The sequence below is a fragment of the Parasteatoda tepidariorum genome, chromosome 9, assembly GCF_982258835.1.
Source record: "Parasteatoda tepidariorum strain Cologne lab strain chromosome 9, Ptep-v5.0, whole genome shotgun sequence".
NCBI classification, from domain to species: Eukaryota; Metazoa; Arthropoda; class Arachnida; order Araneae; family Theridiidae; genus Parasteatoda; species Parasteatoda tepidariorum.
The window spans coordinates 34,411,093-34,435,954 of record NC_141763.1 but is presented as its reverse complement, the minus strand read 5'-3'; the positions used below and the strand labels follow the sequence as shown (position 1 = coordinate 34,435,954).

The window sequence follows — 24,862 nt, the reverse complement described above, 5'->3', positions numbered from 1 at the left end:
CAAAAAATGACTTTTAGTAAGTATTTACTATTTTGCATTATTTTATTAATTAATAATCGTCGAAAATTCAATTGTTAAGTATACAATTTTCGCATCATTTTAAAGAGTGTATTTTAAAATGAAAAAATAGAAAATTTGGGCAAAATCGGTCGAATAGTTCCTGAGAAAGCGAATTTTCTTTTCGAAATTTGATTTCTCAGAAACAGTTCGACTGATTTCGCTGAAATTTTGTATTTTGTCACTTGAATGTTGTCATTTGTATTCTTTAAAATGATATAAAAATTTGTAAACCTTACAATTCAATAGTTTCTTTACTGTTATTAAATAAAAAAAATAATTATAAATCTATGTTTAAAGTTATGTTTTGTATGGAGTTATCTTTAGATATACGAATTTTATAATTGTGTGTAAAAGATTTTAAATTCGCTTAAAAACATCTCGCGCTATGGCGAAATACTTAAAAAGTAAAAATAACATTAGGAGATCCAAACCTAGGACCAAACTATTGGGACCATATTTCCCAGATTGCTACTACTCCGTACGTTTTGGGGATCAGAAATCCAAATCCGTCAAAAGAGGTATGTTTATATTCAGAGAAAGTAAATTTTTGAGTCGAATTTTGTAACTTAAAATATCGTCTGCGCTGAAATTAATTAGCATAATTGAGGTTACCCTCTCGAATCAGTGAAATTTCTGATTTTTGTTCTTTGACTGATTTCCTGACACTGTTAATCGTTTGCTGGTCTGTTAGTTAGTCCTTTTCCTTTCCTCACTTCCATAGCTAGCTTATTCATCTGCTCGATGCTTTAAAAATTTACTTTCTTAAATGGTTGCTTATGTGGTTATCCATTACTTAGTAATTTTAGTATAGCTTGCTTTTTTTTACTGTTTTCGCATTTGATATTGTGATTGCTTATTTGCTTCTCTGTATATTGTCCCGTTTTTCAATTGAATGTTTTCGAATTTGTGAAAAGAATTAACATTTTTTACAATGATCTTAGAAGATGGTTTTATCTCAAATCTCAACATTTTCCATTTATCGAATTTCTCTGGATCAAGAGAACTAACTAAACTGTGGTCGTGGAAGCTAAAATCTGCTAAAATATTGTTTTTCCAAAATTATCAGTGTTTCTAAAATTATCAGATCAAGAGGGAGAAAGTTTCAATGATAAGTTAGTTAATAATGTCGAAATATATTGAAAATTTGTCAAGAAGCGTTAATTTTTTTTAATCATCAAGTGAGATAAAGATTTTATGCCTGGTGATATTTTGCGGGGAACCAATAAAATAGACAAAATTGGTTATCACTTGGTTTTCCAATAATTCTGCAAAGCGATTCTCAGAGATTACCGAACAAACACAAAGGCAGCGATTTTCCAATCCAGTGGCTTTTAACGACTCGCTGTTCTGTTCACATTTTTTAAATAAAGGAAAAAAAAAAAACCGATTCTTGTCTTTTTTTCAATTCAAGCAACAAATTTTAAAAGAAATAGAAGCTAGCTTTATAATTGCAACCAAGCACAGCTTAGAAGAAAATCTTAGAAGAATACAAGTCGTTAAAAGCGGCTGGATTGTAAAATCGCTTACCGGCTAATCAAACGACCTCATATAATTAATTTAGTTAGTATGAAGCCAAAAAAGAATATAACGTGCTTAAACACTAGATCGATATGAAATTTAAATGAAAATTTCCTCTAAGATCAAAAATATTTTGTAATGGAATATTTGTAATCAGAAAGGGTAATTTGCTCTCTTGGGTACTGACAAGCATGTGTCAACATGTTTGTCAAATGGGTTGGTTACATATACAAACTTGTTGCGATTAGGCATTTAAACAACAGAAAATAGCTGATACAACGAAACAATGTAAAAGTGTTGAGAAATCTATCCAAGTTTAGATTACTCAAATCCAAATAATCATTCGAATCACGCTACCTTGATTTCAAAGGAACTCGAGATCTAGTTACTGTTTAAGCGCGACCACCACACGTTTGAAAATCCTTTCGTTGTTGACATGTCTGGCGGTTTACAAACAAGTGGGTTTTCACGATGCATACTAATTGCAACTGTTTACCATGTTGATTGTTTTCTTTCTTTTTTTGTATATATTCATTTTCGTCGCCAATTCTGAAGAAAGTATGCCAATGCCATTCCATCATTTAATGTTATTATTTCGAGCAATTTTTCTCTTTCAGAGTGGGATGAGAAGACATTGAAAAATGGTCTTTTTGGGACTTTCACGCTTCTGTTGTCAAGAATGAAAAATTAAGGAGGTGGACAGGTTACTCACCTTCAGATATTTTGTTAACCCTTTCGGATGAGAAAACTAATGTTTTTCTTAACGGTTTTTACGATGCAGTTTTAATTGAATGCAAATTTTTTTATTATTTTTTTTTAGGAAATGGCATTGAGCATTTTTCTTTCATTTGCCGACAAATGTTGAATTTTTTTCTGTTCTTTAACTAAACGAATATCGCGGAATTAAATGCGAACTGGTCTATTCAATTTTTATCTTTGATTTGCCGACAAATATTGAATTTGTTTCAGTTCCTTAACTAAACGAAAATCGCGGAATTAAATGCGAACTGGTCTATTCAATTTTTATCTTTCATTTGCCGACAAATATTGAATTTGTTTCAGTTCCTTAACTAAACGAATATCGTGGAATTAATTACGAACAGCTCAATTCAATTTTTATCTTTCATTTGCCGACAAATATTGAATTTGTTTCAGTTCCTTAACTAAACGAATATCGCGGAATTAAATGCGACCTGGTCTATTCAATTTTTATCTTTGATTTGCCGACAAATATTGAATTTGTTTCAGTTCCTTAACTAAACGAAAATCGCGGAATTAAATGCGAACTGGTCTATTCAATTTTTATCTTTCATTTGCCGACAAATATTGAATTTGTTTCAGTTCCTTAACTAAACGAATATCGTGGAATTAATTACGAACAGCTCAATTCAATTTTTATCTTTCATTTGCCGACAAATATTGAATTTGTTTCAGTTCCTTAACTAAACGAATATCGCGGAATTAAATGCGAACTGGTCTATTCAATTTTTATCTTTGATTTGCCGACAAATATTGAATTTGTTTCAGTTCCTTAACTAAACGAATATCGTGGAATTAATTACGAACTGCTCAATTCAATTTTTATCTTTCATTTGCCGACAAATATTAAATTTGTTTCAGTTCCTTAACTAAACGAATATCGCGGAATTAAATGCGAACTGGTCTATTCAATTTTTATCTTTGATTTGCCGACAAATATTGAATTTGTTTCAGTTCCTTAACTAAACGAATATCGTGGAATTAATTACGAACTGGTCTATTCAAATTTTATCTTTGATTTGCCGACAAATATTGAATTTGTTTCAGTTCCTTAACTAAACGAATATCGTGGAATTAAATGCGAACTGGTCTATTCAATTTTTATCTTTGATTTGCCGACAAATATTGAATTTGTTTCAGTTCCTTAACTAAACGAATATCGCGGAATTAATTACGAACTGCTCAATTCAATTTTTATCTTTCATTTGCCGACAAATATTGAATTTGTTTCAGTTCCTTAACTAAACGAATATCGCGGAATTAAATGCGAACTGGTCAATTCAATTTTTATCTTTCATTTGCCGACAAATATTGAATTTGTTTCAGTTCCTTAACTAAACGAATATCGTGGAATTAATTACGAACTGCTCAATTCAATTTTTATCTTTCATTTGCCGACAAATATTGATTTTGTTTCGGTTCCTTAACTAAACGAATATCGCGGAATTAAATGCGAACTGGTCAATTCAATTTTTATCTTTCATTTGCCGACAAATATTGAATTTGTTTCAGTTCCTTAACTAAACGAATATCGCAGAATTAAATGCGAACTGATCAATTCAGGCGATTAAAAACCTTTATCTTTCATTTGCTGACAAATATTGAAATTGTTTGTGTTTTTTAACTAAACGAATATCGTGGAATTATTTGGGAACTGGTCAATTCAGGCGATTAAAAACTTTTATCTTTCATTTGCCAACAAATATTGAATTTGTTTCTGTTCTTCAGGTGAATAAAAATGTTTTAAGTTAGTCTGAGCAATTGTCTAGCTCAGGGATGGGCTTGGTCGAGGGCAAAAAAAATCGAACGAAAGAAAAGTTTGGTGGACTAAGTAAAATCTTCTGTAATCGAAAAACGATTTACTAGTTTTAATTTAAATATTTAATGAGATGAATGAAATTGCGATTTCATTTTTAAAAGTTCCTTATATTGAGGTTCCAAGTGAGATGCACATATTTTAAGGTACAAGGCTAAATGTTTGTCTGTTAGTCTACTTCGGAAATGATTTTTTTCTAAGTTTCATTGTTGAAAACACTTGTTCACATATGCAAGATGAAGCAAACATAGCACTGATTTTCTGGGCAAGAGATATTAAATTTGGGAAACTAGCTTTTGGTAATGATTTGTAAAACTCAAACTTTGGCATATTTAGAAACAGCTGCTTCAAATGGCGCCAATCTAAGGCTATTCTACAAAGAACTTTTGCTTTCAACATTTCACCAATTCAAGCTGTCTGTGCATTCACAATCATTTCTTACAGTAAATACTTACTGTTATTTTTACAGGAATTATTACCTTTATTTCCTACAAGAACTGTTAGGATCAATTCAGACTAGAATTCAAAATGCATATTTTGTTTTTAAATTAAAACTGTTAACAATTCTCTGATTCCAACTAGTATAACTAAAATTTATTTAAAAATTTAGGTAAATTTCATTTGAAAAATAAAAATTTATAAATAAAATAATAAACTATTTATCTTCTTAATAAATATTTACTATTAGTTTTACTGGATTTATTACCATTAATTCTTACTAGAACTGTTAGGATCATCAATTCAGACTGGAATTCAAACTGCATATTTTTTTTTTAATTGTTAACAATTATCGGATTCCAACTAATATAACTAAATTTTATTTAAAAATTTAGGTAAATTTTATTTGAAAAATGAAAGTTTATAAATGAAATAATAAACAATTCACCTTCTGAATAATTATTTTCCAAAAATGATAAAGAATTAATTTGATTAAATATACCTCGGACATCAGACCTCGGCTAATTATATTAAGGTAAGAACAAAAAATTGGAATTTATATTTAAAGATCTAAATTTTCGGTGAAAATAAATTCACAGCAGTGATGGCTCAGGGGATAGAGCGTTCGCCTTCCAATAAGATGAACGAACCGGGTTCGAATCCCAGCGATGGCTGGTCGATACGAATTCCGCTTCCGGCTCGCACCGACCACAGTGATGACGTGAAATATCCTCAGTGGTAGACGGATCATGGGTTAGAGTCCCCTTGCCGTCAGACTAACCGCGAGAGGTTTTCGTGGTCTTCTTGTCCATGTAACGCAAATGCGGGTTAGTTTCATAAAAAAAGTCATCCACGAAGGCAAATTTCTCCTTTGTCTTATGGATTGGATTCAAAATTACAAGGCTACGGAGTTGAACATTAGTAGTCGTAAACCCAAAATTGGGTCGGCTATTCAACGACGGTTATAAAAATATATAAAAAAAATTTAAATTATTTTTACTTAAAAAATGAAGGGAAAAAAAACGACATTGAAATTTTCCAAGATCACTTTCTATCCGATAATGACCTCGAAGAGAAAAATAATTCATTACGTTTTAAACATGCATCTCTACAAAAATATACAGTTGTCCTTGAGCGAACACCTGGCTGCTTTAAAAGTAAGGAATAACATTCATTTATACATTAGTGATTCACTAAAATCAGCAGGATCAAGACGGAATCATATTTCTTGATCTCCGATGCAAACGATTCTGACATTTTGTAGACGAAGATGTCAAACGATCGCCAACGCGTGACACTTTATTTAAGTGAAACTGAAAGATAATATTCTTCTCTCACCATAACCGTATCTAGTAAAAGACAGATTTAAGTCAAATTCGATTGGACATTTGGCCTACCTGATGAAGATAAGCACCATATGACAAAGTGCTTGTTCCATAAGAGTAATTTTTTGTACCATGTTTTTTTTTTTATATTTTAAGAAAAGCAAGGACATTTTTATTTTATTAGTTAAATTTTTAATCGAATGATGAATTCCATCATTTTATTTCTATGGAAAAATTTTACGAATATGGAGGCAACATAATTATAGTAAGAAATGAGCATAGTATCCTGTTTTATATCTGCATTCTCAAATTGTAACTCACCGAAAGCTGTTTTTAAATGATCAGTTTTTAAGAAGTCATTTTTTAAAATTAATTTTGCCATTAATTAATATGATCGAAACAAACTAACTGTAAATTTATAGAGTGTGTTAAGTTTATCAGTTTTATTGCTGGAATCATTAAACGGGGTGTAATTAAAAATTTAGTTTCATGGAATACCTTGTCTTAGGAGGAAAATTGAAAAAAAAATTTTTTGACACTGCTTAATTTTCTTTTCTTCTTCTAAGAATCCATTCAATGATATAAAAATTAATCCCTCTTAATTTTTTACAAAATAGGAAGTTAAGGACAACTTAATAACTAAGGCATCGTTGAAAGTTCAAATGTGAAGTGGCTTAAAAAATATCATTGGATTGCTCAATGAACAAATGAACAAATTATGAAGTGCTGAGTGAATTAACGTTCTATATTGTATTCTAATTAGATTCGAAATTTTGCAATAGATAATTAAATCATACCTTGCCTTCATTTTATGTCCAGAAGTTTCCTTTTGACGAAATCTATAAATCTCTAACACTAATTTAAACTGTTCTCGTCATACTGTTCACACTTTTGGTATTTTTAATTTCCTGCCTGGTGAAAAAGGCTTTCTAAAGTTACTCGTCGCACTTGGAACCTTCTTGGAACCACCTGCAAAATGTAAAGACTTGTTAAATATATGAACTGACATTGTGAAGGACTGGGGTTCGATCCTCGGTGGTGACTTGAAGCCCATCCTGATTCAGATCGATGGGTACCTGCTTGTCTAGTAATTAATTACGGCTTGTGAAAAATACTGATTACGTTACCACAACCATGTCGTTTGTCACGAAATTGTTACGCATTTACCTTCATGACCCTTGGCCCGCAACGGGCTGTTGCAGAAATGCTTTACTTTTACTTTGCTAAATAAGACTAAAGTAAAATAGTTCCTTCTAAAATATTTAAAAAAAGCCAGTGGAAGAATTGTTCTCAAAATAATCAAGGCAAAATTGTTCTCAAATTAATTAAAGGCAAAGAGTACTCAAACGAAGTAATATGGGGAACTCATAGTAAAGCTTCCGCTCAGTTTAGTAATTCTTCGTATACAAATGTTACATAATTATTTTTTTCATGATTATTACATAATTATTTTTTTCACGATTTTTTTCATAATTATTTTGTTTAAGAGTTTTAACTATTATTGAATTGCACACTGAAATATTAAAAAAAATTAATAATCTTTCCAAAAAGTGACTAATTTTGAAATATTTCGAATAAGAGCAAAAAGTTTCATGACTAATTCTTTAAAATGTGAAAAACAAATAGTAAAATAACTTATAATTTTTATGGCGTTATGGTTCATAACATAAAAAAAAAACATGTTTGAACTTAATAGAAGGCGGAGCGCGAACTCATCGAATTTTTTATACAATGACTCGTTCAAATAAGTCTATAGAAAAGCGCGGGATCTATTCTAAAAACCGGATCCGATTAACCCTTTTCCAAGTAAAATAAAATACAAAAAACACTTTAAACAGAGCTTGGACAAAAAGTATTAAAAAAAATTGGGCGTTAGCGCTCTTAAGAATATAGTGATTCTAAACAATACAAGAATATAAAACCGGTCTCCTACATAAAAATAAAAGTTTTAATCTTTAACTTAACTATGATTTCTAGGTATAATTTTAGGATCAATGCGGAAAATTCTAAAACAGAGTCAGCAACTTATAAGTGCAGTCAAGTATGGAATTCTAAATCTCTCGGCAGACGATAAAATATGTGGATTACTTTGCACAACAAAGAAAATTAATGGGAATGATTTTTGTCGTTTGCTCCAGGCTGCAGATACATTCTTCATTTAAAATCAAAGACTGTACTAAGAATTATATACAGACAAACATTTTGTTTTTGTTATTATTTCTTTTCGAAATTTGCAATTCTAATAAAGAAAAACAAGGTTTTTGACTCAAAACATTGGAAGTGAACGATACGTATTTTCATGCTTGAGAAACATTTCATAACAAGTTTTATTTCCTCCTGTCGAACGACGCCGGTTACCAAAACTATAACCGTGATATGTTGAACCGACGACAAGTTTAGTATATAATGACTGGCAATATTACATGTGACGAAATAGCAAAGCTGCGCTATTTGCACGGGGAATTAATACTGCTGTTATTGTTTATGACTGTTTTGTTTATTTGAGTCATATATTTGTTTTCCGACAAACAAATGGATTAGAAGGGAATGCTAATAAACAAAAAAGATTACTCTTTGTCAACAAACATTGTTTTGTAAGACATTTTTTTTAGATAAATCGTTTAAAAATTCTAAATTAATAGTTTCCATAAAAGTTGTAAAAATAACTTTGAAATTTTGCACACATTATATTTTTACTGCGGGGGGGGGGAGGAATAATTTGTTTATTTATAAGTATCTTGATAAGGTTTATTTTATTAAATAAATAAGAATTTAAAAATAACTTTGAGATTTTATTAAATAATTATATTTTAAAGTTATACATAGCTTTGATAGAGACCGAAATGTATTTGCAATATTTTAAAAATATTTTTTATGTTGCAGAAATATAAATGAAAGGATTTGATAGATGTATTGGAAAAACTGATATTTCCCAGCACATTTTGAAAATTTTCTTCAAATTATCTTAAGAATTTCTTCAGATTATATTTTGAAGATTTTCTTCAAATTATCTTAAGAATTTCTTCAGATTATATTTTGAAGATTTTTTTCAAATTATCTTAAGAATTTCTTCATATTATATTTTAAAGATTTTCTTCGAATTATCTTAAGAATTTTTTCAGATTATATTTTGAAGATTTTCTTCAAATTATCTTAAAAATTTCTTCAGATTATATTTTGAAGATTTTCTTCAAATTATCTTAAGAATTTCTTCAGATTATATTTTGAAGATTTTCTTCAAATTATCTTAAGAATTTCCTCAGATTATATTCTTAAGAATATCTTAAGTTATTTGGCCCACATAAACCTTAATCTTAAGATTATATTCTGAAAATTTTCTTAAGATTTTCGTCAGAAAATATCCTTAAGAAAATCTTGAGAATAAGTGGGCCAATTAACTTAAGATATTCTTAAGATTTTTTTAAAGAAATTCTTGAGATTCTTTTTAGTGGGGATCTATGCGAAAATCATTTAGCTAAGCTTTGTTGTTGTTTGATCCAAAGTTGAGTGATCAAAATAAAAACAACGCTTTTGAAATGTTTAGAAACGTTTTTGTACAATGCGAGCAATATACATCATTTTAGATTTTTGAAATATTTTGAAATTTTAAGCTGTGTGGGAAAGGGATCATTTGAAACGAAAGCCTTATTAACAGCAGTTTTAAAGAAAGAGAAAAACGGAAAAGATAGTTTCTAATAAATAACTTGCTTAATTTTCAGTGATGCATAAGCAATTAAGGGCGGCGTATTATTGCACGTTGTTAAATTTCTAGCCTTCACACACTTTTATTTAGATTTTGCTATTTAACATTAGTTTGATATTTAATAAACAGATGGCGTTTCTTAATTATACATTGCAGCATCTGAAACCACTCTGGTAGAGATTGACATTTATTTGCAATATTTAAGGTAAATATTTTTATGATTCAGAAACGCAAATGAAACGTTAATGGCTGTTGCAAGAAAGTACTTTTTTGTGTTTGATTAAAACGTTACTTTCGTGGCGATTTTTGCGACTTTTTTTTTATAAGTTATATATTTTCTTAACGTTTCTAAGAATATTTAAATTGTATGGGAAAGAATATAACAGTAAGAGAAAAAAAAATATTGTTTCCAATTAATGTCCTGATTATTTATCATTAAAGCTAAAGAAATTAAGGACAGGGAAAATCGAAACAACAATGGTCGAACGTTCCCGGAAATCGTCACCAATGACAATAACTTAATTGGAAGAAAGTAAAAATCGCGCTTCGGGGGATTCTAAACATCACTTTCAATAAAGAACCCATAATCCTAATCACTGTCCCAGTCCACAAAACGGAAGAGGCGACAGAAAATGAATTTGGAACAAACGTAATACCCAGTAGGAAGTTGCAGTCATCGAAGGTGACAATGTGTGACTTCTCGTGCTCTTCCAATCTCAAGGCCAGAAGAATAAAACTAGGTCATCCACTCTGGCTCATTCGAACATTGGACATCTGCCACTAATCGCCAAGTGGTGACGTCACTGGCTTAAAAGCGCCCACCTCGATCACGATTTATGAGATAGGAGTTAATGAATTTTCCTTTCCAATTAAGAGAAAAAAATTGAAGTAAGCGATAGCTGGCGATGAATAATTCACGATCCCCGGTGTTTCGGTAGAAAGTGAATGGTTCCTAATGAATATATCTGTTTCATTCAATGACAGGTACATACATATAAATAGTGCCCATTAGTTTTGTACCTCGTTCTTTCCGAATTTGAATAAAAAAGAGAAAAATGTATGGTGATTTTTGTTGAACGGTGTAAGCCTAATTAGGCAGTCGGAAATGTAATGTAATCTTTTATTAATTATGTTGCTACGTTGAAGGTCTCTGATTTTTATTCGGTTTGACGTGATGGATTTTTTCTCAGTAAAATTTGATACATCGGAATTTCAGCGAAGTTATTCTTTCTTAAATTCGCGATAATGTTCTTTTAATAATTTAAAAATTAGAAAAAAAGAATGCGATGTAGAATGAGTGTACCGACAATATGGTTATCATCATTAAAAAAATAGTACTAAAAAAGTAGTTCTAAAAAAATAGTACTAAAAAATAGTACTAAAAATAGTACTAAAAAATGGACCACGCTGAATAACTTTTGATCTGGCGATCGGATCTTGACCTTCTTGGAGTCAATCTTAATGGTTCGAGGGGGTGACATCAATTATGCTAATTAATTAGTGCAGACGATATTTTAAGTTACGAAATCAGACGCAAGAACGCATTTCCTCTGAACAAACAATTATTTTTTTCGACGGATTGTTTCGCTCAAAATAGAGGAGTTAGCCGCAATCTGGGAAAGATGGCCCCAATAGTTTGGTCAGGAGGGCGATTCTAAGTTTTGACTTCTTAATTTTAATTATATTTTGTGTATTTCGCCATACTTCGAAAACTTTTTAAGCGATTAAAAATTTTTTACACACAATTATAAAATCCACTTATCCAAAGTTAATTCCGCAGAAAAAAATGACTTTTATTAAATATTCATTATTTTTTATTATTTTATTTGATAACAGTCGAAAAAATTTTGAACTGTAAGGTGCACATTTTTTTAACATCATTTTAAGGAATGTAATTTTTTATGGCAAAATATAACATTTCAACGAATTCAGTCAAACTATTCTCAAATGAAATCGAGTTTTAAATATGCAACTTTTTTAAAATTCGATTCTTCCTGAAGTGTTTGAGTTATATGTCGTGCCTAAACAGTTGATTATTAAGAAATTAGTGGAGCATATGGATTTCCAAAACTGCATATGGGAGAGGGAAGTAAGACTGGGATCCGGTACCTCTATTCGATTGTGTCGAAATTAGTTCTGTTTTCCAGCTGATAACTTTGAATTGCATTTTACTAGTCAAGATGAAGGACTTACCATAATGACGTGTTGTTGTTTATTATTTTAAGGTGTCTTCGTAGTTAAGTTTGCTTTTGTTATGTCAAATCTTTAATGATCTTAAGTTTTGAAGGCAATCTTATTTGTTGATTATTTCAGTCATACATTTTTTTTTACTCAGGCTTATTATACAAGTACGAAAGATTCGTATTCTAACAAAAAATGAGGATTTAGTCCTACAGTAGTACTGTTCTGTTTCGTTTGGATAGCTTCTGGTCTCGGGGTGAGATCGGGTACTACCTATTCACCTCCCCTCCCTTGATGTTTGTCTATCACGGAAACTGCATAAAGGAAGGAAGTAACTACAGCCAAGTCTGAACTAAAGTTTCACCCCCATCCCCTGAAAATGAAACGAAATTTATCGATGGTCCTTTCTTCAAAGCTCAAAATGCTTTATTTTCAGATTTTTTATTAGCATTTTTGAAGAGCCTTTACACAAAATTGTATTGTTTATACAAGCAAAAATGAATTCTCTGAACTTTTCTTTTAAATCAATAAACATTATATTTTTCCTCATCAGTCCGGGCCCGGAACAATTGTCCCCCTGTCCTCCACCTCCATCAGTGTAACCTTAATTACATCGCGAGTAAATGACATGCATAATTTTCTTAAATTGTCCTACAAAGTAGAAATGGCTATAAGTTTTTCACTGAAATTCTAGCATTTCTAAATTTCTCATAGAGTCAACATGTGTCCCCTGTCTTACTTACCCCACTAATGGGGTAAGACCGGGTGGCTCGACTTATTCTAGAAAAAAGAAAGTATTACATCGATTACTTTCCAGGAATGATATATTGTACACAATTAAACAATCAATATCTTGATTAAATTTGACTGTTTTTAGGAGAAGCAATTTAGCTCCAACAGGCCTTCGAATCTTAGGCTACCCAGTCTTAGCACACTTTCCCCAAATATATATTTTTAAGGTTACTATAATTCTGAAAGTGGTTGAATTGAATATAATGTGTGCTACCCTTTTCTATATAACCGGCAAAATTAGCCGGATCTAGGTACCGGGTTTGGAGACCAAAAAACAGGGTCCGAGTACCAGGTACCGTGTTGTGAAACTCTTTTTCCTTTTTGAAATTTCGCCAGGTACCAGGTACATCTCTAGTTGCGACTTACATGCCAAGCTTTGAAGAGAATTAAATGCACGGTATTTCTGTACAGCGAAATTTTGCTGAAACTCACAATTTTTTCCTTTATAAGAAAATAAAAGAAAAACAAAGAATAGAAATTTTAAAAAAATCAGTGCTTTTTTTCTTTTTTTTTAAATACTTGCAGCAGTTATTCGTAATTGTTCTGCTAAATTTTCACTGTCTCTATAGACTGTACCTTTGAAGCTGATTATAAAAATAGCGATGAAATAAAATCGATAATATTAAAATAGCGAATATCAATATGAAAGCTTTGGTTTTTTTTCAATGAGAAGCCTTCGTTAATATAATTTTTTTAAAGATTTAATTACGTCTTGAGCCGCAAGGGGTTTGTGGTTGACACTGAACATTGAAGTACTATGGTTCGATCCCTGATGGCTGCTTGTAACTCATCCAGCTTCAGACCGATGTGCACCATCTCGTCTGGGAAGTAAAGGCTGTCGGAGCAAAATTCCAACTATAATGCCACTATCATGTTATTGCACACGGCATTGGGGAACCTTTACGCTCTTGCTACACAAAAGTTCTGTTACGTTGCTGAATGCTTTACTTTAAGTTACCCCATAATAAATCTGGCTCTGTTAAAGACTCTTAAAACTGGCTCTGTTTTCGGTTGAAATAACGCATTTTAGTAAATGATATCATAAATCTGTTACTGGCTCTGTTTTCGTTTGAAATAACGCTTTTTAATAAATGATACCATAAATCTGTTACACACTCTTAAAACTGGCTCTGTTTTCGTTTGAAATAACGCATTTTAGTAAATGATACCATAAATCTGTTACAGACTTTTAAAACTGGCTCTGTTTTCGTTTGAAATAACGCATTTTAGTAAATGATACCATAAATCTGTTACAGACTCTTAAAACTGGCTCTGTTTTCGTTTGAAATAACGCATTTTAGTAAATGATACCATAAATCTGTTACAGACTTTTAAAACTGGCTCTGTTTTCGTTTGAAATAACTCATTTTAGTAAATGATATCCTATTTTTAAAACTGATGTGTGATTGAAACAGGTTGCTGTTTGGTTAGTACATCTTAGTCAGTGTCCTTTACTTTAATTTATGAAACCAGTGCAAATAACTAATATATTTTTTGTCTACATTTAATTTAGCTTTGTATTTTTTTTTAAATAGCCTGTATATTTTTTAAATATTAGTAAGCTTATATTTTTTTAAATTAATTTTGTAGTCCATTAACTGCCACGCTAATGAAATAAAACAGAATTTAATTTTCAAATATTTACGGCAAGAATTTTATAATAACAAAAGAAAAATCCCTACAATTAAAAATTTAAACGGAATTTAATTTTTAAATATTTACGGCAAGAATTTTATAATAACAAAAGAAAAATCCTTACAATTAAAAATTAAAACGGAATTTAATTCTTAAATATTTACGGCAAGAATTTCATAATAACAAAAGAAAAATCCTTACAATTAAAAATTAAAGCAGAATTTAATTTTTAAATATTAACGGCAAGAATTTTATAATAACAAAAGAAAAATCCTTACAATTAAAAACTAAAACGAAATTTAATTTTTAAATATTTACGGCAACAATTTTATAATAACAAAAGAGAAATCCTTACAATTAAAAATTAAAACAGAATTTAATTTTTAAATATTTACGGCAAGAATTTTATAATAACAGAAGAAAAATCCTTACCGATGCAAGGATGTTATAGGACTAATTCGCAATGTGATGAAATTTGTAATTTAATTTGATAGTTTATTCTGTTTACATAGAAGACCTTGACACACTCTTTAAATTAATGTTATGTTAGTATATTTGATTACTATTCATTACATTATGATCAGATATTTATTTATGATTTAATTGACATTATTATCAGTGGATATGATTACAAGATATCAATATATTAAACTGTCAATTGTTCTTGCTGTTTACTTCTTTGTTTATGATGTTGTAATTAGATTATGAAATCATTACTTTAAATTGATTTACATTAATTTGCATTTTTATTTTATTTATTTTTTCATTTTGCGTCTTTCAATTGTTAATATTATAATGAGGAAAAGATTATTATGTATTTATCAAAAAATTAACCTATTTGCTAATTATGTAATTAGATTGAACCATTACTACATTAAGTCTAACTAATGTAGTAATGTACAAATTAGCTACGTTAATTTGTATTTTTATTTTATTTATTTATTTCATTTTTTATGTTTTTATCGTTAATGTTTTAGTAAGGAAATGATTATTATTTATCAAAAAATTAATCTATATGTTAATTATATAATTAGATTGAACCATAATAAAACTGAACATGAGTTTAAAATCCCAACAAAAACAAATTTTATTCTCTTTAGTTTACTTTCTAGACCCTTATCTTCGATAAATATCTTAAGATAATTATCCTGATCATTTTGGATTCCAGATTAAATTTTTAATCTGTGTTTTCTCGATATTTCTTCCTACTTAAGAAACTTTTGATGATATAGTATTATTAGACAGCTTAATACCTTTCAAAAAAAGCAGAAAATAAAGAAGTAGTTTCATGAAATTAAGCGAAATGACGTTTGATAATTTTTGAAACTTCTATGAATTTTTTCTCAAACCTTTAAAGCAATAAAATGATGCGATTTGTGGTTTTGGGAAAACAATTTACTAAGACTGACGGTTTTCAAAAATTTATTAGAGAAAAAAGTAATGGTTTTTATTTTTTTTTTAAATAAATTTAAAAAATGAACAAACTTTTTATTATTATTTTTGCAACAAATTTATGTGAATGAGCATTAAATCATCTATCAAAGTTCCTGGTTACAGTTCAAAATATTTTCGACAGATGGCGTTGTGGATAGTAAACCAATAAATCAAAGATAATTAATTATAATTTACAATACAACATAGCACATTGCAAAATAAGACAGCGATGGATAATGGATATTTCGAAAATATTGTAATGTAATCTTAATTTATTAAAAAATTTCGATACACACAAGTAAATAAGTAATAAAATATATAATTCACTTCAAAAGTAATATTATACTAGAGTTCCTTCTATGTATTGTTAGTAAATATTTTTTGTGCACTATAAATAAAGATAATTAGACAATTGTAATTCTCTTGTTGTATCTGAATTAAAGAAAGAGTAAAATATTCAAATATTCTTAACTGTTATAATTTATAAACTGTTCATAGCTCTGTATGTATATATATATATATATATATATATATATATATATATATATATATATATATATTATATAATTACAAAAAAACACGAAGAAAATTAAGAAATTGTATTGATACAATACTAGAAAGCACTCTTTTTTGCGGATATAATCGTGTGGACTGATGAAAAGATTATATCTTCTATTTTCCGGATTTTTAAAAAAAATTTCATCCTTTTTTTTCTTCAGCTGTTTGTTATTTTTTTCTCATTATTATTCCCCCTCCCTCCTTTTCATATGTCTATTATTTTCCTTTGTTTAATCTTCATTTTGAACAAAATGAAGATTGTCATAAAATTAAAATGTCTAACAGGTGCGTAGTATTTATATTTTAGTATTTATTGTGTTGAAATACACCATCAAGCTTTCGTCAAAAAAAAGGAAGGAAAAGTATACATTTTCTGACTTATAAAAAGGAAGGCAGAAGCAATGAAATTTATCATTAAATGCATGACAAATGATAAATAAATCTAGAGCAGCCTTCAATACAAGAACTAAAGTATGAAAATTACCGTCGTTTGTTGACAGAAAACAGCAGACGACTTGGTTACCGTTGCCACTGGGTATAAGTGATGGATGATATAGAACAGGAAAAGCGCTCTCCGTGAAACAAATTTTATCTAAGCATAAAAGAATCGTTTTAAGAATTTTTTTTTTAATCTCTAAAGGGATAGCGTATGTTAAAGAACGTGCATGCTAAATGTTTTTACTCTTTGTGTCTTTTAATTCGTTTTTTCAAGGTCAAATTCGATAGATCAATTCGCAAAAGAATAATATGTGAGAACTTGAACTTTTATGTTAGAGGTTACATAATGTGTAGGGTTAAAGGTACCATTTTCAGACTGTTGAATATACAGACTTTATTAATGTTAAGTAAAGTCTGAAGTTTTATTGCCCTAGGTTACATTTTTATCCCGTTCTTTCTGAAGGAATAAAAGGAAGTGATTTGTATATAGTTAGATACTCATTCACATTCTGAAAAATTTCTTCAAATCCAATTCCTCATATTATTCTTAAAAATTTAGTTGCTTTTCCGAGAAGTTTATGCATGAAAAAATGTCAGCAATGTATTTTTTCAACATTTACCATATTTTTATAAAAATAGTAATGGGAATAATCTTTTATGGTTCATTTTAGAAATAGGATTTAAATAAAATGCCGTTTTTATTTATTTATTTATTTTTTATAACCGTCGTTGAACAGCCGACCCAATTCTATGGGTTTACGACTACTAATGTTTAACTCCGTAGCCTTGTAATTTTGAACCTAATCCGGAGGATAAAGGAGCTCCTGGATCGAGTATTGGGAGAAATTTGAGTTCGTGGAGGAGTTTTTGATGGAGCTAACCCGCATTTGCGTTACATCGAAAGGAAGACCACGAGCACCTCCCACGGTTAAACTGACGGCAGGGGGACTCTAACCCAAGACCGTTTACCACTGAGGATATTTCACGTCAGCACTGTGGTGGATGCAAGCCGGATGCGGAATTCGTATCGACTGGGATTCGAACCAGGGTCGCCTCAATGGAAGGTGAACGTTCTATCCCCTGAGCCATCGCTGCTCTAATATGCCGTTTTGGAAAAGAATGACAGTTGCTTTAAGTGTGCAGGGGCTGGTTAATAATCGAGCTTTATGCCATTTTAGAATGTGTTAAACACTATGACAAAAACTGCATACTTTTTATCTTTTTTTTTCTTATATGGTCTTTTTTCTCTTCTTTTATATGCAGATACAAATCTCATCAAATTTTTAATAGACAAAGCTTCACTACAAAATTTTATGTACAGTTTGAGCAAGACTAATGAACTCTCTACAGTTTCCGAGCCCATCTTAGATGAGCTATTTAATGAGAACACCTCGAAATTGCGAAAACCAAGGACGAGATATTTTTATCTACCAAAATTTCTATAAAGACGTGTCTGAACTCGTCATATCTGGTGATCTTGCGGAACTGGGGGAAAAAATAACTTCAGAAAGGAAGTTGGTTTCGATAATATCTGAGGTGAAAAGTCAGGGGAAAAAACACTCGCCTTCCAATAAGGTGAACCGGGATCAAACCCGAGCAATCCCTGGTCGATTCGAGATACGCACCCGGCTTGCACCGAGCACAGAACTAACGTAACTTATCCTCAGTGGTGGAAAAATTCTGAGTTAGACTCCCCTTGCCTGCGGGATAATCTTGGGAGGTTTTCATGGTTTTCCTCTCCATGCAACTCCATAAAAAAGTGCTAACGTAAAAATATCCTCAGTGGTCATGGGTTAGAGTCCCTTTGTCGTCAGGCTAATCGTGGAAGGTTTTCGTGGTCTTCCTCTCCATGCAACGCAAATGCGAGTTAGTTGCATCAAAAAGTGCTCCACGAAGGAAAAATTTCTCCCAATACTTGATCCAGGAGTTTCCTAGTCTTCTGGATTGGGTTTAAAATTACAAGGCTGCGGAGTTGAACAGCGGCAGTCGTAAACCCGAAAAATGGGTCGAATGTTTAACAACGGTTATAAAATAAAAATAAATAAGTATGACTAACAATTAAATAATCTTGAACACATAGGCAAGTGGAATCACGAGTTTCATCACAGGCTTAAAAATTAGATTACTTAACAAACTACATCAATAAATTGTAGTTCTCTGTCGTGAATCCATGGTTCAGGATAAAACGGATTTCATAAAGGAGTTTCCTTGCCTTTTGGATTCTGTTAAAATGCCTTTCTTCTGGATAGCGTGCTTTCTTAGCTTACAAAGAAAACTAAAGATTTGTTTATTGAACATTGTAAACTTATAAATTTGATTCCCTCAGGTTCGAACTGGGGACCTTTCGCATGTGAAGCGAACGTGATAACCACTACACCACGGAACCCCACAATTCTGTAACTTTCAAGATACTTTAAATTGACATATGTGATATTAAATGAAAGTGCATAAAATGTGAAAACGATTAGAATTTCATGCATTTGAGGCTTTCTTAAATTGCAATTAAAACTAAAGATTTGTTCACAGAAACATGTAAGTTTACGCACTTGATTCCGCCCAGGATCGAACTGGGGACCTTTCGCGTGTGAAACGAACGTGATAACCACTACACCACGGAACCACACTTGTCAGTAACTTTCAAGTTATAATACATTGACTAATTTTCAATTTTAAGAAAATGCAAAAATTTATAAACGAATGGAATTTCATGCATTTGAGAAATTTTTGATTTGAAATGAAAATTTATAAATTTGATTCCGCCCAGGATCGAACTGGGGACCTTTCGCGTGTAAAGCGAACGTGATAACCACTACACCACGGAACCACACAATTCGGTAACTTTCAAGATACATTAAATTGACATATGTGATATTCAATGAAGGTGCTTAAAATTTGAAAACGATTAGAATTTCATGTATTTGAGGCTTTCTTAATTTACAATTAAAACTGAAGATTTGTTCACAGAAAAATGTAAGTTATCGCACTTGATTCCGCCCAGGATCGAACTGGGGACCTATCGCGTGTGAAGCGAACGTGATAACCACTACACCACGGAACCACACAATTCGGTAACTTTCAAGATGCATTAAATTGACATATGTGATATTTAATGAAAGTGCATAAAATTTGAAAACGATTAGAATTTCATGCATTCGAGGCTTTCTTAATTTGCAATTAAAACTAAATATTTGTTCACAGAAAAATGTAAGTTTACGCACTTGATTCCGCCCAGTATCGAACTGGGGACCTTTCGCGTGTGAAGCGAACGTGATAACCACTACACCACGGAACCACACAATTCGGTAACTTTCAAGATACATTAAATTGACATATGTGATATTTAATGAAAGTGCATAAAATTTGAAAACGATTAGAATTTCATGCACTTGAGGCTTTCTTGAAGTAACTAAATGAATGGAATTTCAGGCATTAGAGAAATTTTTGATTTGAAATGAAAATTTATAAATTTGATTCCGCCGTAGAACAGGGGACCTTTCGCGTGTGAAGCGAACGTGATAACCACTACACCACGGAACCACACTTGTCAGTAACTTTCAAGTTATAATACATTGACTAATTTTCAATTTTAAGAAAATGCAAAAATTTATAAACGAATGGAATTTCATGCATTTCAGAAATTTTTGATTTGAAATGAAAATTTATAAATTTGATTCCGCCCAGGATCGAACTGGGGACCTTTCGCGTGCAAAGCGAACGTGATAACCACTACACCACGGAAACACACTTGTCAGTAACTTTCAAGTTATAATACATTGGCTAATTTGCAATTTTAAGAAAATGCAAAAGTTTATTAACGAATGGAATTTCAGGCATTTGAGAAATTTTTGATTTGAAATGAAAATTTATAAATTTGATTCCGCCATAGAACAGGGGACCTTTCGCGTGTGAAGCGAACGTGATAACCACTACACCACGGAACCACACTTGTCAGTAACTTTCAAGTTATAATACTTTGACTAATTTGCAATTTTAAGAAAATGCAAAAATTTATAAACGAATGGAATTTCAGGCATTTGAGAAATTTTTGATTTGAAATGAAAATTTATAAATTTGATTCCGCCATATAACAGGGGACCTTTCGCGTGTGAAGCGAACGTGATAACCACTACACCACGGAACCACACCATTCTGTAACATTCAAGATACATTAATTTGTCATATGTGATATTTAATGAAAGTGCATAAAATTTGAAAACGATTAGAATTTCATGCATTTGAGGCTTTCTTAATTTGCAATTAAAATTAAAGATTTGTTCTCAGAAACATGTAAGTTTACGCACTTGATTCCGCCCTGGATCGAACTGGGGACCTTTCGCGTGTGACGCGAACGTGATAACCACTACACCACGGAACCACACAATTCGGTAACTTTCAAGATACATTAAATTGACATATGTGATATTTAATGAAAGTGCATAAAATTTGAAAACGATTAGAATTTCATGCATTTGAGGCTTTCTTAATTTGCAATTAAAACTAAAGATTTGTTCACAGAAGAATGTAAGTTTACGCACTTGATTCCGCCCAGTATCGAACTGGGGACCTTTCGCGTGTGAAGCGAACGTGATAACCACTACACCACGGAACCACACTTGTCAGTAACTTTCAAGTTATAATACATTGACTAATTTTCAATTTTAAGAAAATGCAAAAATTTATAAACGAATGGAATTTCATGCATTTGAGAAATTTTTGATTTGAAATGAAAATTTTTTAATTTCATTCCGCCCAAGATGGAACTGGGGACCTTTCGCGTGTAAAGCGAACGTGACAACCACTGCACCACGCAACCACACAATTCGGGAACTTTCAAGATACATTAAATTGACATATGTGATATTCAATGAAAGTGCTTAAAATTTGAAAACGAATAGAATTTCATGTATTTGAGGCTTTCTTAATTTACAATTAAAACTAAAGATTTGTTCACAGAAAAATGTAAGTTATCGCACTTCATTCCGCCCAGGATCGAACTGGGGACCTTTCGCGTGTGAAGCGAACGTGATAACCACGGAACCACACTTGTCAGTAACTTTCAAGTTATAATACATTGACTAATTTGCAATTTTAAGAAAATGCAAAAATTTATAAACGAATGGAATTTCAGGCATTTGAGAAATTTTTGATTTGAAATGAAAATTTATAAATTTGATTCCGCCATATAACAGGGGACCTTTCGCGTGTGAAGCGAACGTGATAACCACTACACCACGGAACCACACAATTCGGTAACTTTCAAGATACATTGAATTGACATATGTGATATTTAATGAAAATGCATAAAATTTGAAAACGATTAGAATTTCATGCATTTGAGGCTTTCTTAATTTGCAATTAAAACTAAAGATTCGTTTACAGAAACATGTAAGTTTACGCACTTGATTCAGCCCAGGATCGAACTGGGGACCTTTCCCGTGAGAAGAGAACGTGATAACCACTACACCACGGAACCACACCATTCTGTAACTTTCAAGATACATTAATTTGTCATATGTATTATTTAATGAAAGTGCGTAAAATTTGAAAACGATTAGAATTTCATGCATTTGAGGCTTTCTTAATTTGCAATTAAAATTAAAGATTTGTTCACAGAAAAATGTAAGTTTACGAACTTGATTCTGAGCAGGATCGAACTGGGGACTTTTCGCGTGTGAAGCGAACGTGATAACCACTACACCACGGAACCACACTTGTCAGTAACTTTCAAGTTATAATACATTGACTAATTTTCAATTTTAAGAAAATGCAAAAATTTATAAACGAATGGAATTTCATGCATTTGAGAAATTTTTGATTTGAAATGAAAATTTTTAAATTTGATTCCGCCCAAGATGGAACTGGGGACCTTTCGCGTGTAAAGCGAACGTGATAACCACTACACCACGCAACCACACCATTCAGTAACTTTCAAGATACATTAATTTGACATATGTGATATTTAATGAAAGTGCATAAAATTTGAAAACGATTAGAATTTCATGCATTTGAGGCTTTCTTAATTTGCAATTAAAACTAAAGATTTGTTCACAGAAAAATGTAAGTTTACGAACTTGATTCCGCGCAGGATCGAACTGGGGAGTTTTCGCGTGTGAAGCGAACGTGATAACCACTACACCACGGAACCACACTTATCAGTAACTTTCAAGTTATAATACATTGACTAATTTTCAATTTTAAGAAAATGCAAAAATTTATAAACGAATGGAATTTCATGCATTTGAGAAATTTTTGATTTGAAATGAAAATTTATAAATTTGATTCCGCCCAGGTTCGAACTGGGGACCTTTCGCGTGTAAAGCGAACGTGATAACCACTACACCACGGAACCACACCATTCTGTAACTTCAAGATACAATAATTTGTCATATGTGATATTTAATGAAAGTGCATAAAATTTGAAAACGATTAGAATTTCATGCATTTGAGGCTTTCTTAATTTGCAATTAAAATTAAAGATTTGTTCACTGAAAAATGCAAGTTTACGAAATTGATTCTGCGCAGGATCGAACTGGGGACTTTTCGCGTGTGAAGCGAACGTGATAACCACTACACCACGGAAACACACTTGTCAGTAACTTTCAAGTTATAATACATTGACTAATTTGCAATTTTAAGAAAATGCAAAAGTTTATAAACGAATGGAATTTCAGGCATTTGAGAAATTTTTGATTTGAAATGAAAATTTATAAATTTGATTCCGCCATAGAACAGGGGACCTTTCGCGTGTGAAGCGAACGTGATAACCACTACACCACGGAACCACACAATTCGGTAACTTTCAAGATACATTAAATTGAATTATGTAATATTTAATGAAAGAGCATAAAATTTGAAAACGTTTAGAATTTCTTGCATTTGAGGCTTTCTTAATTTGCAATTAAAACTAAAGATTTGTTCACAGAAACATGTAAGTTTACGCACTTGATTCCGCCCAGGATCGAACTGGGGACCTATCGCGTGTGAAGCGAACATGATAACTACTACACCACGGAAGCACACAATTCGGTAACTTTCAAGATGCATTAAATTGACATATGTGATATTTAATGAAAGTGCATAAAATTGGAAAACGATTAGAATTTCATGCATTTGAGGCTTTCTTAATTTGCAATTAAAACTAAAGATTTGTTCACAGAAAAATGTAAGTTTACGAACTTGATTCCGCGCAGGATCGAACTGGGGAGTTTTCGCGTGTGAAGCGAACGTGATTACCACTACACCACGGAACCACACTTGTCAGTAACTTTCAAGTTATAATACATTGATTAATTTGCAATTTTAAGAAAATGCAAAAGTTTATAAACGAATGGAATTTCAGGCATTTGAGAAAATTTTGATTTGAAATGAAAATTTATAAATTTGATTCCGCCATAGAACAGGGGACCTCTCGCGTGTGAAGCGAACGTGATAACCACTACACCACGGAACCACACAATTCGGTAACTTTCAAGATACATTAAATTGACATATGTGATATTTAATGAAAGAGCATAAAATTTGAAAACTTTTAGAATTTCATGCATTTGAGGCTTTCTTAATTTGCAATTAAAACTAAAGATTTGTTCACAGAAACATGTAAGTTTACGCACTTGATTCCGCCCAGGATCGAACTGGGGACCTATCGCGTGTGAAGCGAACATGATGACCACTACACCACGGAACCACACAATTCGGTAACTTTCAAGATGCATTAAATTGACATATGTGATATTTAATGAAAGTGCATAAAATTTGAAAACGATTAGAATTTCATGCATTTGAGGCTTTCTTAATTTGCAATTAAAACTAAAGATTTGTTCACAGAAACATGTAAGTTTACGCACATGATTCCGCCCAGGATCGAACTGGGGACCTTTCCCGTGTGAAGCGAACGTGATAACCACTACACCACGGAACCACACCATTCTGTAACTTCAAGATACAATAATTTGTCATATGTGATATTTAATGAAAGTGCATAAAATTTGAAAACGATTAGAATTTCATGCATTTGAGGCTTTCTTAATTTGCAATTAAAATTAAAGATTTGTTCACTGAAAAATGCAAGTTTACGAAATTGATTCTGCGCAGGATCGAACTGGGGACTTTTCGCGTGTGAAGCGAACGTGATAACCACTACACCACGGAACCACACTTGTCAGTAACTTTCAAGTTATAATACATTGACTAATTTGCAATTTTAAG

At 31.4% G+C, this 24,862-nt stretch overlaps 10 non-coding genes across 10 annotated transcripts; all 10 read right to left on the bottom strand.

Annotated features, from left to right (window-relative positions):
• Window positions 1–19,204: 19,204 nt before the first annotated feature.
• On the bottom strand, window positions 19,205–19,277 carry TRNAV-CAC (transfer RNA valine (anticodon CAC)). The gene has a single exon. It is a non-coding gene; the product is annotated as a tRNA-Val (tRNA).
• A 131-nt stretch (window positions 19,278–19,408) lies between these two features.
• TRNAV-UAC (transfer RNA valine (anticodon UAC)) lies at window positions 19,409–19,481 on the bottom strand. The gene has a single exon. It is a non-coding gene; the product is annotated as a tRNA-Val (tRNA).
• Window positions 19,482–19,642: 161 nt separating this feature from the next.
• Window positions 19,643–19,715, bottom strand: TRNAV-CAC (transfer RNA valine (anticodon CAC)). Its single transcript has one exon. It is a non-coding gene; the product is annotated as a tRNA-Val (tRNA).
• Window positions 19,716–19,876: 161 nt separating this feature from the next.
• TRNAV-CAC (transfer RNA valine (anticodon CAC)) lies at window positions 19,877–19,949 on the bottom strand. Its single transcript has one exon. It is a non-coding gene; the product is annotated as a tRNA-Val (tRNA).
• A 376-nt stretch (window positions 19,950–20,325) lies between these two features.
• Window positions 20,326–20,398, bottom strand: TRNAA-UGC (transfer RNA alanine (anticodon UGC)). Its single transcript has one exon. It is a non-coding gene; the product is annotated as a tRNA-Ala (tRNA).
• Window positions 20,399–21,193: 795 nt separating this feature from the next.
• Window positions 21,194–21,266, bottom strand: TRNAV-CAC (transfer RNA valine (anticodon CAC)). Its single transcript has one exon. It is a non-coding gene; the product is annotated as a tRNA-Val (tRNA).
• Window positions 21,267–22,057: 791 nt separating this feature from the next.
• On the bottom strand, window positions 22,058–22,130 carry TRNAE-CUC (transfer RNA glutamic acid (anticodon CUC)). Its single transcript has one exon. It is a non-coding gene; the product is annotated as a tRNA-Glu (tRNA).
• An 803-nt stretch (window positions 22,131–22,933) lies between these two features.
• On the bottom strand, window positions 22,934–23,006 carry TRNAV-UAC (transfer RNA valine (anticodon UAC)). Its single transcript has one exon. It is a non-coding gene; the product is annotated as a tRNA-Val (tRNA).
• Window positions 23,007–24,268: 1,262 nt separating this feature from the next.
• Window positions 24,269–24,341, bottom strand: TRNAV-CAC (transfer RNA valine (anticodon CAC)). The gene has a single exon. It is a non-coding gene; the product is annotated as a tRNA-Val (tRNA).
• Window positions 24,342–24,502: 161 nt separating this feature from the next.
• On the bottom strand, window positions 24,503–24,575 carry TRNAV-CAC (transfer RNA valine (anticodon CAC)). The gene has a single exon. It is a non-coding gene; the product is annotated as a tRNA-Val (tRNA).
• Between the last annotated feature and the right edge of the window lie 287 nt (window positions 24,576–24,862).